The sequence below is a fragment of the Bacillus rossius genome, chromosome 1 (assembly GCF_032445375.1).
Source record: "Bacillus rossius redtenbacheri isolate Brsri chromosome 1, Brsri_v3, whole genome shotgun sequence".
In the NCBI taxonomy this organism is placed as follows: Eukaryota; Metazoa; Arthropoda; class Insecta; order Phasmatodea; family Bacillidae; genus Bacillus; species Bacillus rossius.
The window spans coordinates 337,327,230-337,339,555 of record NC_086330.1 but is presented as its reverse complement, the minus strand read 5'-3'; the positions used below and the strand labels follow the sequence as shown (position 1 = coordinate 337,339,555).

Here is a 12,326-nt window from a genome sequence, read left to right as displayed (position 1 = left end):
TAGAATGTGTACGACGCCTTTTACAGGCATGTTCAACGGAGAAGTTTATCAAACAAGCAAGAGAAAATAAACACATATTGCACTGTGAAAACTTAATTATATGTATCACTTTGCAGATTTCGCAATATCAAAGTATTTATTTTTAAATTCTGTGTAGCATTTTTATATCTATAACTTATTGAATTAAATTATTGAATTCACAAATTCCACCATTTGTTTCTCCTGAGCTCCCCATAACACCTCGACTCGCCACAGGACAAGCAGCATGAGATGCTTTCCAAACAAGGGATTACGATACTCCCCATTAGTGAAGCACCCAGCTGTGTTGACGAGGGTCGACAAGGCGTGTCATTAGCCTGGAGGGACACAGGTGGATTATACGGCCAAATTCGCCTGAGAATTCAGAAGATGCTACTTGTCATACATCCGTGCATTTAGATAGGCAATTTTTCATATTTTACTGAAGTTCTTGGCAACCAGTCAACGCCCTTAACGCTCGAAAATTGTCGCCCCCTTACCAAAAAAGTTTCACTTCAAAAAATGAGTGCGTAACCATTACGGATGTTAGACTTGAAACTTCACTTTTAAATAATCCACTTGTACAATAAAACACACACACAATGGAGGTTCACAATAACTGTAACAAACATGTCGATGCAAAAGCCCGCAATGAATGTTACAGTTGTCATTATTTGTTATTTCATCTTGAACCCGTACCTTAACAGTAGTATATAATAGGGGCGCCTGGGACTGGCTTCTGGCTGAGGTGCCGAGGTGCCGGTGTCCGCCATCTTGGATTGTGACGTCACAGCGGCCATCTTGGATGGTCGTGACCTTGACCTTGACCCCGGCGGCCATTTTGGATCCGCCATCTTGGATCCGCCATTTTGGATTACGTCATTGTGTTCTAGAAAATTCCGGTGATGTGTTTTCCGCCATATTGGATGATGACGTCACCGTTGCAATTTCCGTTACGGCCGCCATCTTTAACTTTTTTATTTATTATCCGATTTTAATGATTTTTTTTTAAAAATAATAAAAAAATCAATTAATAAAATTTTAATAAAAAATATTTAAAAATCATACATTAACGACACGGAGTTTGGAGTCCTCGGTTCGAACCCGACGAGGTCAAAAAAAATTAAAAATGGCGACAGGCTCCTTCCTCAATGGTGGGTGCTAGCAGACTGACCCCCACCACTTCTTACCAACGCATATACGAACTTACACTCCCCCCCCCCCCTTCCTAAAAAAATTATTTTTCTCGCACATGACGACCAACCCCTCCCCTTTTTTAATTTATTATTATTTTTTATCGTAATAGCCACCCTCCTCCACCACTCCCTCCCTCACCTTAACGTCATTCGCACCCCTACCCTCCTCCTCACCCCTATTCTACCTTTCAAAGTATAAATACCGGCCGCAGGACCCGGGAGCCTTCAGTTTTTTGCCTCAGTTCCTCCTCCTCCGCTACCGAGTACTTACTTCGTGCCGCGGAGACGTCCGTCGACGCCGAGTACTTACTTCGTGTCGCGGAGACGGATTTTTTTTTCACGTAATAAATATAATCATGGTTTCGCTTGCTGAAATGCATGATTTCATCGGTGAACTAATCACAGGATATGAAGGGATGTCGTTCGATCAAATTCGCCAGTCACTAACTGCTACCATCATAAGTACCCTCGAAGCATTTCCCGGATGCGAGGAATTCATCCTGTACCTACACCACCGCATCCTGTGTACGGTGGAGGCGGCCATAGAGCTACAGCAGCAGCAGCAAGACGCACAAGACTCCGGCATCGAAGAGTGAGGCGGCATCGTCGCGGCATCCTCGTAACAAATCCACCATCGTCCGACACGTTTTGGACATCTTTCGCAGAGGGGCCGTGGCAGCCACACGTCCCAAACGAGGACGTCTCAGCCGTCGTGACGCGACAGCTGCCCCGGAGATCGTCAACGTGGTTCGCCCAGAGGACATCTTCTATCAGGTACCCAGACTTTGTCGACCACGTCGACCACGTCGACGACGACGACGACGACGACGACGATGACGAAGATGTCATCACGTGGTTCTGGGACCTCTGTCCGGACCCACGCCCTCACGAGACTGAAAAGTGTGCCTTGTTCGACAACAGCCAAGAAAACTATTCTTTCGTACGATCAGGACAGCAGTGTGTTCAATATCAAGTGTTTTATTACGGTTCCACTACCGACGTGTTCACCACTGAAATTACGTATTTTGAATCTTGTCGTGACGACGCGCACTTTAGGCTTAAATGGGATTCCAAGGATCCCTTCGGTACCGTGAAACCTATAATTGCATATGACTGTACGAACCCAAATTGTGTAATCAAACTATGCCATCCGCAAGCGTATTTTCTGTGTTCGATTGATGAACTAAAGACATCGAAAATCGGTAATCGTAAATATCGCTACAGTGAACAGTGCGGTGGACTAAAACATTGTAGGTACATGTACCACGATGATTTAGGTTATTGTTCAAAGTTTGAGACACCTTGCTGTCGTGAACTGTGTCCCGTGGCCAGATCAAAACTATTGTGCGACGCTAACTTTAACGCGGCAATGCATATTCATAGGCAATGCAAAATTCAACCGTCATATATTTTATAAATATTATTATTTTGAAGTTGTATATTTTTTATGCAGTGAATCTTTTTAATCAAAACGTGAACGAAGAAAAAAATTGCCATGTTCTTACAATTATTTTGTGTTTTGCATCTCTGTAAAAAAAAACTTTGTAATCAAGAAATATTTTTTTAAAAATGTATATCTACAAAACTAAATTAAAATTGTTATAATGTTTTTGATATTAAAGTATGTATAAAAAAACGTGTTAAACAAATGAATATAAAAAAAAATAATTCTACGTCTAAACGGTACGAAGAAGGTACTTGGTAGGGGGGAGGGGGAATTGGGGCAAAAACTAATGTGTGAGCGATGTATATATATGTATGTATGAAACGCAGAGAAAATAAAATGGAAAAAAAAATCTTTAATGTTTGTGTTTTATCGTAATAATAAATCCCCCAAGTCACTATACACACATTGTTTTTAAAAACAACAAAAAAAATATATCTTCATGTTTATATTTGAAAAAAAAAATTTAAAAAAAATTATACATCGTTATACTTGGAAAAAAATTAATTCTTTTCAGCTTTATACTTGGAAGAAAAAAAATTATTCATCTTTATACTTGGAAAAAAAAATTATACATATTTATACTTGTAAAAAAAAATGATACATATTTATACTTGGAAAAAAAATTATACATCCTTATACTTGTAAAAAAAAATAATTCTTTATACATGTAAAGAAAATAAATTCTTTATAACTTTATACTTGGAATAAATATTAAAAGTTATTCTTTATAAAATAATTTTTGTAATATATTGTTAGCACGTGGCGACCAGCACACGAGTCCTTGAAGAGGACGTTAGGTCTCTGCCCCCAGCGCCGGGTCCCACGCTCCGGCGAGCCACATGGAGGGGGAAGATGCACCTTCATGGGCCAGGGGAGAGGAGGGAAATTTTTGCAAACTAAGATTCCCACCACCCCCACCCCACCTCCACCGCCGCGGCCAGGGGGACGCTAGGCCCCCACCACCGCCGCGGGCGCTGTGGAGGGGGTAAAAGTCGCCTCACTGCACCGGCGACCGCGTAACGGAGCAGCCGCGCTTCTCGCACGCTCCCCGCATGACGCATATATACACGTACAGAAATAAAAAAAATACATTTTATTACATACAAAGTTTTATTTATACAAAATATGTTTTACACACACAAGTTTTCATTTTAAAAAAAAAATCATTGTTTTAAAATATCCTTTTCATCAATCCACGAGTCAAACTCTGGTCCATGATGCAACCAACGTATCAAGACCCTACCCCTTTTGCGTTTTAACACTTTTTCAACGAGAAAAGTATCTGGATATTTAGTTTTCATAATCTCTTCTCCATAAAACGCCCCTGTTATACGTTTTCCTTTCAGATCCTCGAGAAAATAAGTACGCGGATACGTATTTTTTATTCTATATACACGAAATAGTTCACCAGTCCAATTCCCCTTGTAAGGTCTGTGAAAAATTCCGCGATTTTTCGAAATCCGCACAATGTCGCCGATATTCGCTTTTTTCTTTCGCGAATCAAGTATATTCGTCTTGGAGTACACAGTTCGAAGCAGTCGATTATCCTTTACGTCCTTCGGCTTGAGTTTCGTTGTAGAATGCACAGTAGAATTGTATTCTCGCACGAGTTTAGGAAGTAAATTCAGCCACTTGTAATTACCGTTCGCTGTAAAATTCCTATACAGTTTATTCTTCATCGTACGAATCACACGTTCTGCCATTGACGCTTTGACACCGCTAAACGTAGAATAATGCGTAATGTCAAACTTTTTCATCAATGCCTTGAATGATGCATTGTAGAATTCTTTCCCATCGTCAGTCTGCAGTATCGAAGGTCTTCGCTTATGTTTCAAAATATCCGCCATGGCATTCGTAACTTCCACGGCGGTTTTTCGTTTTAAGGGTCTAGCCCACAGGAACTTTGAATAAGTGTCTATGACTATGAGAATGTACCTGTAGCCCTTGTTCACACGCGAATACTCAATCATCTCGATCAGGTCAGACTGCCAATTGTCGTCCAATCCTTTGATTTTTATTTTTCGTCGCGGATAATTACGTCTTGCGGGTTTATGCAACTCGCCCGCAATGGCAAACTTTGACATGATCACTATTCAATATATCCCGCTTCCCGTAATTCTTCAAGTATGGAAGTGATTTCGTTGCTGTGCGAATTATTTCCCACGCTCTGAGATGCCTGCAGCAGTCTAAGACGATCAACTATTTCATTGGGGTCGTCATAATATACATAGTCCAATTTTCTACCAGTGTCGAGTTTATAAATTCCGGCCCCTTCGATGTCTAAGAAAAGACTAGCTATCAAAGGATATTTCTCATGTTCATAATCTTTGAATCGACCTGTTTTCGGGTCATTTTTCGCGTAAACGGCGTTGGAAGCATCTAGCAATCTTCTATATTTTCGCAAATCCACCTCTGAATATCGCCGCGGTTTTTTACGAAACAAAAGTTCGCATAATCCACGAGTAAGTTTTATCACCTCTTTGCCACATTCAATATTATCGCCGGACACGAAATGTACTTCCTTCGAACCAAGGACCCATTTACTACCTCGTTTATGCACGCCATACGTCGCGTCGCTGTTTCGAGGCACAGAGGAGGCCAGGTACTCGCTAGCGAGAGGACCGACTTCGAATCCTTTTTTATTTCGCGGTTTCTTCCTAAGAGTTCGACCGACACGAACTTCGTCTTCGCTAGTAGATACGTTGGAATCGTCTGTTAATTGTGGACTTCGCTTTCGTTTGCCCGCGGACGTAGTTGACGGCTCTTCTTTTATTTCGATTTTAGTCGGTTTCTCGTTTTCGACGTCCCCTCGCTTGGCTATGAAACTATCCAGACGCGCACTCAAGGGCTTCAATTTTTCCTCTCTTCGAACCTCGTCGCTTAATCTGTGTTGCTTGGCGAGCAAGTACTTTGTTCGTATGGCCTCGATGACATCGTGCAGTTGCTTAGCCAAATCGGTGTTAACATCCATACTGTTTATCTCGAAGCACCTTTAGACACCAGACGTGAATTAAGTTTTGACAGAAGCGACTTTAGGTCGTCGCGTCTTTGTGCATTCGAAACTTCGATCATGTCGCGAATTCGAGAATCCGAAGCTTCCACGCGCTGGTCTATGGCTACGAGGTACACTATTATTTCGTCTTTTGCTCGTTTTATTTCTTGGCCAAGTAGCGAAATGTATTTACGTATTTCATCATCGTGTTTCACGGTGCATAGTTCGGTACGCGGAGCTCGACTGCTACGTCCAAATTTAGAAATGCTATGATTCATGTTTGACGATAAACTGATCGAAACCCTGTCTGTACCTGCCCTTATATAGAGGCCAGTCCTTTACGATGACTAGAAATCCGTGATCGTTTTTCCAACACAAGGAACACATGTCTTTAAATTCCTGAAACGACATGTCGGTGTTTACATGATCGTCGTAAGCGTGGCGTAAATTAAGTTCGTCCATGCGAAACAAAACTATGACATTCGCATTATCTCGCAGCAAATGTTTGGGTATTCTACCGTACGTCTGACACAGGTATACGCAGTCTACCTTGGCGTGTCTGCCCATGGAAAAGTACTCTTGTATTACGCCTTGTTTCTCACAAGCCACATCATCGAACACAAACACGGAATTAGGCTTTGCTTCGTCGGTAGACACCACATCGGTATTATCGCTAAACGGAAAATACTCCAGACCATCCACCGAGCGTAGAACAGCGGCCAAGCGCTGGTACTTTGGCTGTTGCAACGACTTGGAATACAAGTAAACGTTCTCGAACCGAAGACCGTTTGGCTCCTCCAGTAAACTCAGTAAAACGCATGTTTTACCGCAGTTTGACGGCCCCGCTATGATGCAACGTACGGTGGACGGTAATAATATACCATGTCGTGATTCACGACCGACAGTTTCATCGTCCTGCGTAATGCACACTGGCAAACAAACATCTTGCTTGACCACCTCCATCGTACTGACGTAAATCCTATAAGAGCAATCGTATATATTGATTTTAGGTCAGTTGCATGTAATGTCTCGAAGAGGCAGGAACAAACAACACATTGGCGCGGGACTCGTAAACTCAATGATAAACAACCTACCATTCGAGCTACACATTCCCGGCTACAGATTTTGCGGCCCCGGCACGAAACTAGCGAAAAGGTTAGCTCGCGGTGACGTGGGCATTAATTCTCTGGACGAAAAGTGCAAGCAGCACGATATCGCATATTCATTAAGCAAGGATCTGGAATCTAGGCACAGAGCAGATCAGATATTGGCACAGGAAGCCGAGGTAATAAGCAAATCGCCTGCCGCGGGACTAGGAGAGAAAATCGCAGCGTGGGGCGTATCTAAAATCATGAAGGCAAAGACGAAATTAGGAATGGGTGCTCGTCGCCGGACCAGGTCTCGCAAGACCAAGAAGCGCAAGATACAAAGATCCAATAAGAAAAAGGGCGGGTTTTTACCGCTGCTGGTGCCTGCGATAGGTGCACTAGGCGGGATCGCAGCAGCCGCGACAAATATCGCTAGAGCAGTCAACACTAGCAAGAACCAGCGAAAGCAGTTGGAGGAAGCACGTAGACATAATTCAAGCATGGAAGCCATTGCCATCGGTAAAAAAAAAACGGCGCAGGACTGTACCTACGACCTCACAAGGCAGGCCGAGGCATGAAAAAGAAACGTGTAAAGAGAAAATCCTAAGTTCCCTACCGAAACGACCGCTCACCAACGTAGATTTAATAAAGTACGCTCGAAAACTTAAAATACCAAATTTCCGTGGCGTGTTTATGCGAGACACTTTGCCCAGCAAGCCAAAGACACGTGAGTGCGCCATAATTAATTTAGACACGTCGGCGGGTCGCGGCACGCACTGGGTGGCCTATGTAAAGACGGGAAAAAAAGCAACTTACTACGACAGTTTCGGTAATCTACGCCCTCCGCCCGAACTTAGGCGGTACCTCGGTCGGACCACTACGATGTTTTACAATTACGAAACGGAACAGAGGCCTAATCAAACAAACTGTGGTCACTTGTGCTTGAGATTCCTAAGTATAAAATAAATGAACAGTAGCGAAAAACAATCAGTCATGTCCGTAACACTCATATTGACAGGTCGTAGCTCGCAGCTACGAGCCACATTCTACCCGCCTCTGGATTTAGTCGGGGAATGGTGTATCGGACTCGTAGATTTTCAAACTTATAATGCCATACCTAATATCGACGAGGAAAACTGCAAAATGTGCTTCTTGAAAAGTGATGGAACAACAGCTCGGGAAGTTGTCATACCTACCGGTGCATACGAGTTGAGCGATATTACAAATTACATCAAGCAAGCCCTGTCTCCAAACACAATATTCGAATTGCGAGATAATCCAAACACGCTACAGTGCGAACTTTACTGCAGTGAAAATGTCGACTTTACGAAACCTGGCACCATAGGTACCATGCTCGGATTCGAACCGAAAATATACGCAGCCAAGACCTTGCACGTCTCCACGCGACCTGTAAATATCATGTCGACAAATGTAATACGCATAAACTGTAATTTGGTAAGTGGAACGTACCTCGACGGAAAACTAAACAACATGGTACACGAGTTTTCGCCGACGGTTTCGCCCGGATATAAACTGGTCGAAGTACCGCAAAGTATCATTTACGCCCCTGTGCTCGCCAAAACAGTACACGAAGTGGTAGTGGACATTGTCGATCAAAACGATAAACTAGTAAATTTTAGAAACGAAGAAATTACACTACGTCTGCACTTGAAGCGATGGGACTGATTTTCAAGACCTATAAATCAAATAAGCGACACGAACCCAGGACCAGTCTGTTGCGAGGCCGCGGCGCGTTAACACCTCTTAACGTTAAGTATCTCCGCAGTTTAGGCTACAAAGTTCACAAGCATGGAAGATTATTTAAACGTGTCAGAAAAAGCTCAGTTTAGCGACGATGTAAATAAATTTGAATATCACTGCTACGCTCCCTACCTCCAAGGGCCGTACATGCCCGGTAGGGAAATACGCATCCCGGTACAGAAACAAGACGTTTATACTCTACCCTGCCAATCGTTTATTCGTATAAGAGGCACGCTGACAAAGGCGGACGGAACACATCCCACAACTGCATATTTCGGTCGAAACGGAATATTACATTTATTCGAACGAGTTATTTTCGAATTGAATAATATTGCGATCGATGAATCGTGGGACTTGGGCATTACCGCCACGATGAAAAATTACCTGTCTCTAACACCGAACGACCTGAGCGCGACCAAAATCGCAGGGTTTGGAATGGAACCCGATTTCAAAATTCCCATCTTCGAATCTGGAAAATTCGAAGTTAGCATACCGCTTTCGATGCTTCTCGGCTTCGCGGAGGATTACAAGAAAATATTGATTCAAGCCCGCCAAGAACTCGTGTTAATTCTAGCGACATCGCACCTGAATGCCGTCGTGGGAGCACCCGGGAACGACCCCCAGCCGGTCGCAGTCACCGTCACGAGCACCGAGTGGTTTGTTCCGCACATAACCGTCAGCACGAAAGAAAGAGTCAGACTTTTAAGTTACGTGAAAAAGGACAAGACGGTCGAAATTGCGTTCAGGAGCTGGAATCTCGTAACGTGCCCCTTACTGACCCAGAATAGACGCAATCACTGGGTCGTCAAGACGTCGAGCAGTACGGAAAAACCTAGATATATAATATTAGCTTTGCAGACAGACAGACAAATGAACTTGAAAGCCGACAGGTCGGTGTTTGACCACTGTTTTATGGAAAATGTAAAATTATTTTTAAACAGCGAAAGTTACCCGTATGTGGACATGAACATTGATTTTGAAAATGGTGGTATTTCCTTGCCGTATCACATGTACACGCAGTTCCAATCTTCGTACCACGGACGAGAATCGCACCCGATTCTGAGTCCAGACACCTATAAAACATTAGCTCCGCTAATCGTATTTGACGTGAGCAAACAAGACGAATCGATTCGCAGTTCTATGATTGATTGTCGATTGGAAATTTCCACGAAAGATGACGTACCGCCACTCACAACGGCGTACTGTCTAATCCTACACGACAGAGTAATTAATTACGACGCGTTTTCAGGTCTCGTGAAAATATTGAACTAGATATAAATACGTCTGCATGTATCATCCCATCATCAGTCGGTTTCAGAATGTACTGCAACCTGCAAGGTTTCCAGAGCCAAAATGGATTCGTGCTCAAGGAAATTGCCGTCACTCACGACGGCCGGACTCGAACCCGCAGCTTCCAACCTCCGTATCCGTGGAAACTACTAGACGAAAAAAGTAAACGGTCGAACGAATGGTTATGTAAATACTATCACGGACTAGAGTGGGACGAAGGAAAAATTCCGTACCACCAAGTGAAAAACACACTTCAAGATTTACTACTGCAAAACGAAATAATCTACGTTGCCGGACCCGAACAGAAGAAATGGCTACGAGGACTGTGTGACGACGGAGCAGCTGAAATCGTGGATATACAGACCGACTACGGCTGTCCTTCCCTGCGCAAACTCTGTGCAATGTACGAAGCCAAGCATCCAAACGACAAGTTTGAACGTGTCTGTGCCTGTTCAAACTCGCAGCTAATGCAGAAATGGCACGCGCAGCAGTGCGAATAACTTTTTTTTTTAAATATTGGCAAACCCGATTTTTTTTGTCAAATATTGGCACACCTGAATTTTATTTTTTTACTATAAATAGCTCGAAAACCATGCTCTATCAATCAGTTGACGTTCGGACACGATGACGACGTTTAACCCGGAAACCGAGTACCTGAGTGCTAAACCAGACTACAGCTGTATTGAATACAGTTTCCTGGATGAAGAAGAAAATTTACGCACATATACGGAAATATGTTACGGTGGAGTCTTGCATTTCCTAATGGCTCATTCACCACGCAGTCATGAGCCATCACAACAACAAATAAACTGTTGCGGAGCGGAAAAGTGCGTCGTGTTTAACCTCAGACCAACATCCGTTCTTCCATGCACCAAGGAAGAAATTCTCGGTACAACTCTACACGCATCCGACTGCACGCCAGAAGACTGTAGCGGTATCGACCCCGGCACCCCGGGCTGCAGTGAGCAGTCCAAACCCGAGGTTTCGAAGCGCAGCGACCTGTCCAAACTCGTCGCTTCGAAGCGCAGCGTCATGTCCAGACCTGAACTCAAGACTAGGACTCGTCGTCGACCCTCTCCCAGACTCGAACCGGCAACCCGTCGCCGCAGCACCAAGAAACGTGGATTGAGCGTCGATACGCCGCAGATCTACAGTGATAATGCTACGGACTGTTACGAATTTGATTCTGTAAAAACCATTCGTACCGCCCTGTGTTCTGTACTCTCTGCCTTGCTAGATGTTTTGAAGTAATAAAAAAAAATTAAAAACTATTGTAATGACTTTTTATTTATTTCCCCTTCCGTTTAAAAAAATAATAAATTGATATTGAAAAGATAATCGTAAAATTAAAAAAATATATAGCTATTACAGTCAGTTATGTAAATATGAAAGTGATGAAAATAACCTAATCTATAAAGTTTCATAATATATAAATTTTCAATAACTTAATAAATTTTTTCCTTTGGAGCAAACCGAGTATCGTGGTGAATCTTCCAGCCGCCAGGAGCTGAGTGAATCTGATTGGCCAGTGGATATCCCCACCGTGCCGTCGGCCCTAGGCGGGGATTGTCAGCCGCCCTCCCGATTCCCGCAACATTCGCTCCGCCCACTTTTCCCTCCACCCTTCCCCTGATTGCAAAAAATCGTCCTGACCATGCTGCAGTTTTCGCAGGGCCTGATTGGCTAGAGTCTGTGTCCAAGGGGGGAATTTACCTATAAATTGGCGTGTGAGATGTCGGGGGCTTCACTTTTGGTCTTGCCGCCGTCACCGTATGTTCCCGTTTGAGCTTCGTTGCGACTCCTTCCGCCTCTTCAACTCCAGCAGCTTGGTAAGTACAACTTCTCCGTAAATTTTAACTTTGAAAATTTTGACGTAAATTTTAACTTTGAAATTTTTTCGTAAATTTTAACTTTGTAAATTTTTTCCGTAAATTTCAACTTTGAAAATTTTTTTCCGAACGTTTTCAACTTTGAAATTTTTCCGAACGTTTCAACTTTGAATTTTTTCCGAACGTTTCCAACTTTGAAAATTTTTCCGAACGTTTTCATCTTTGAAATTTTTTTTATTTTAACATTACGGTTTCGCGTGTGTGTACGCCTTCGCTACGTCCTTCACTCAGTCAGCAAGCCTAACAGCTGGCCACTGGGTGAAGGCCGCTGCTGAGCCAGCTAGTACGTGACGTGGTGATAACACCCGAGCGAGCGCGCGCACGGCTGACGCGACACCCGCCGGCTCCCCGGCCAGCCGGCCGGCAGAGAGAGAGTAGAAATAATAATAATAAAGAAGCAAGACGTACGCACGAGGAGTAGTAATCATCTGTTTTCCAAAAATTTTTAAGAACTTTTGAGTGTGTTTATTTTTTTTTACGTCCATGATTGGTACTGTTTAGATGATGTGTGCGAGTGGAACTGTTTTAGATGTTACGTCTGCGTTAGGTTCAGTATTAATATCTTACAGTCGCGATTATTACAATTTTTTCTTCTAGTCGAAATTATTAGAGCCATCAGTTGCAGTATATTACATCTTGAAATAA

The 12,326-nt window shown here is 43.2% G+C and overlaps 1 protein-coding gene across 4 annotated transcripts in view; it reads right to left on the bottom strand.

The window, feature by feature from the left end:
- Nucleotides 1-12,326, bottom strand: part of LOC134528097 (focal adhesion kinase 1) — a 386,174-nt gene that overhangs the window by 285,651 nt on the left and 88,197 nt on the right. The window lies entirely within an intron of this gene.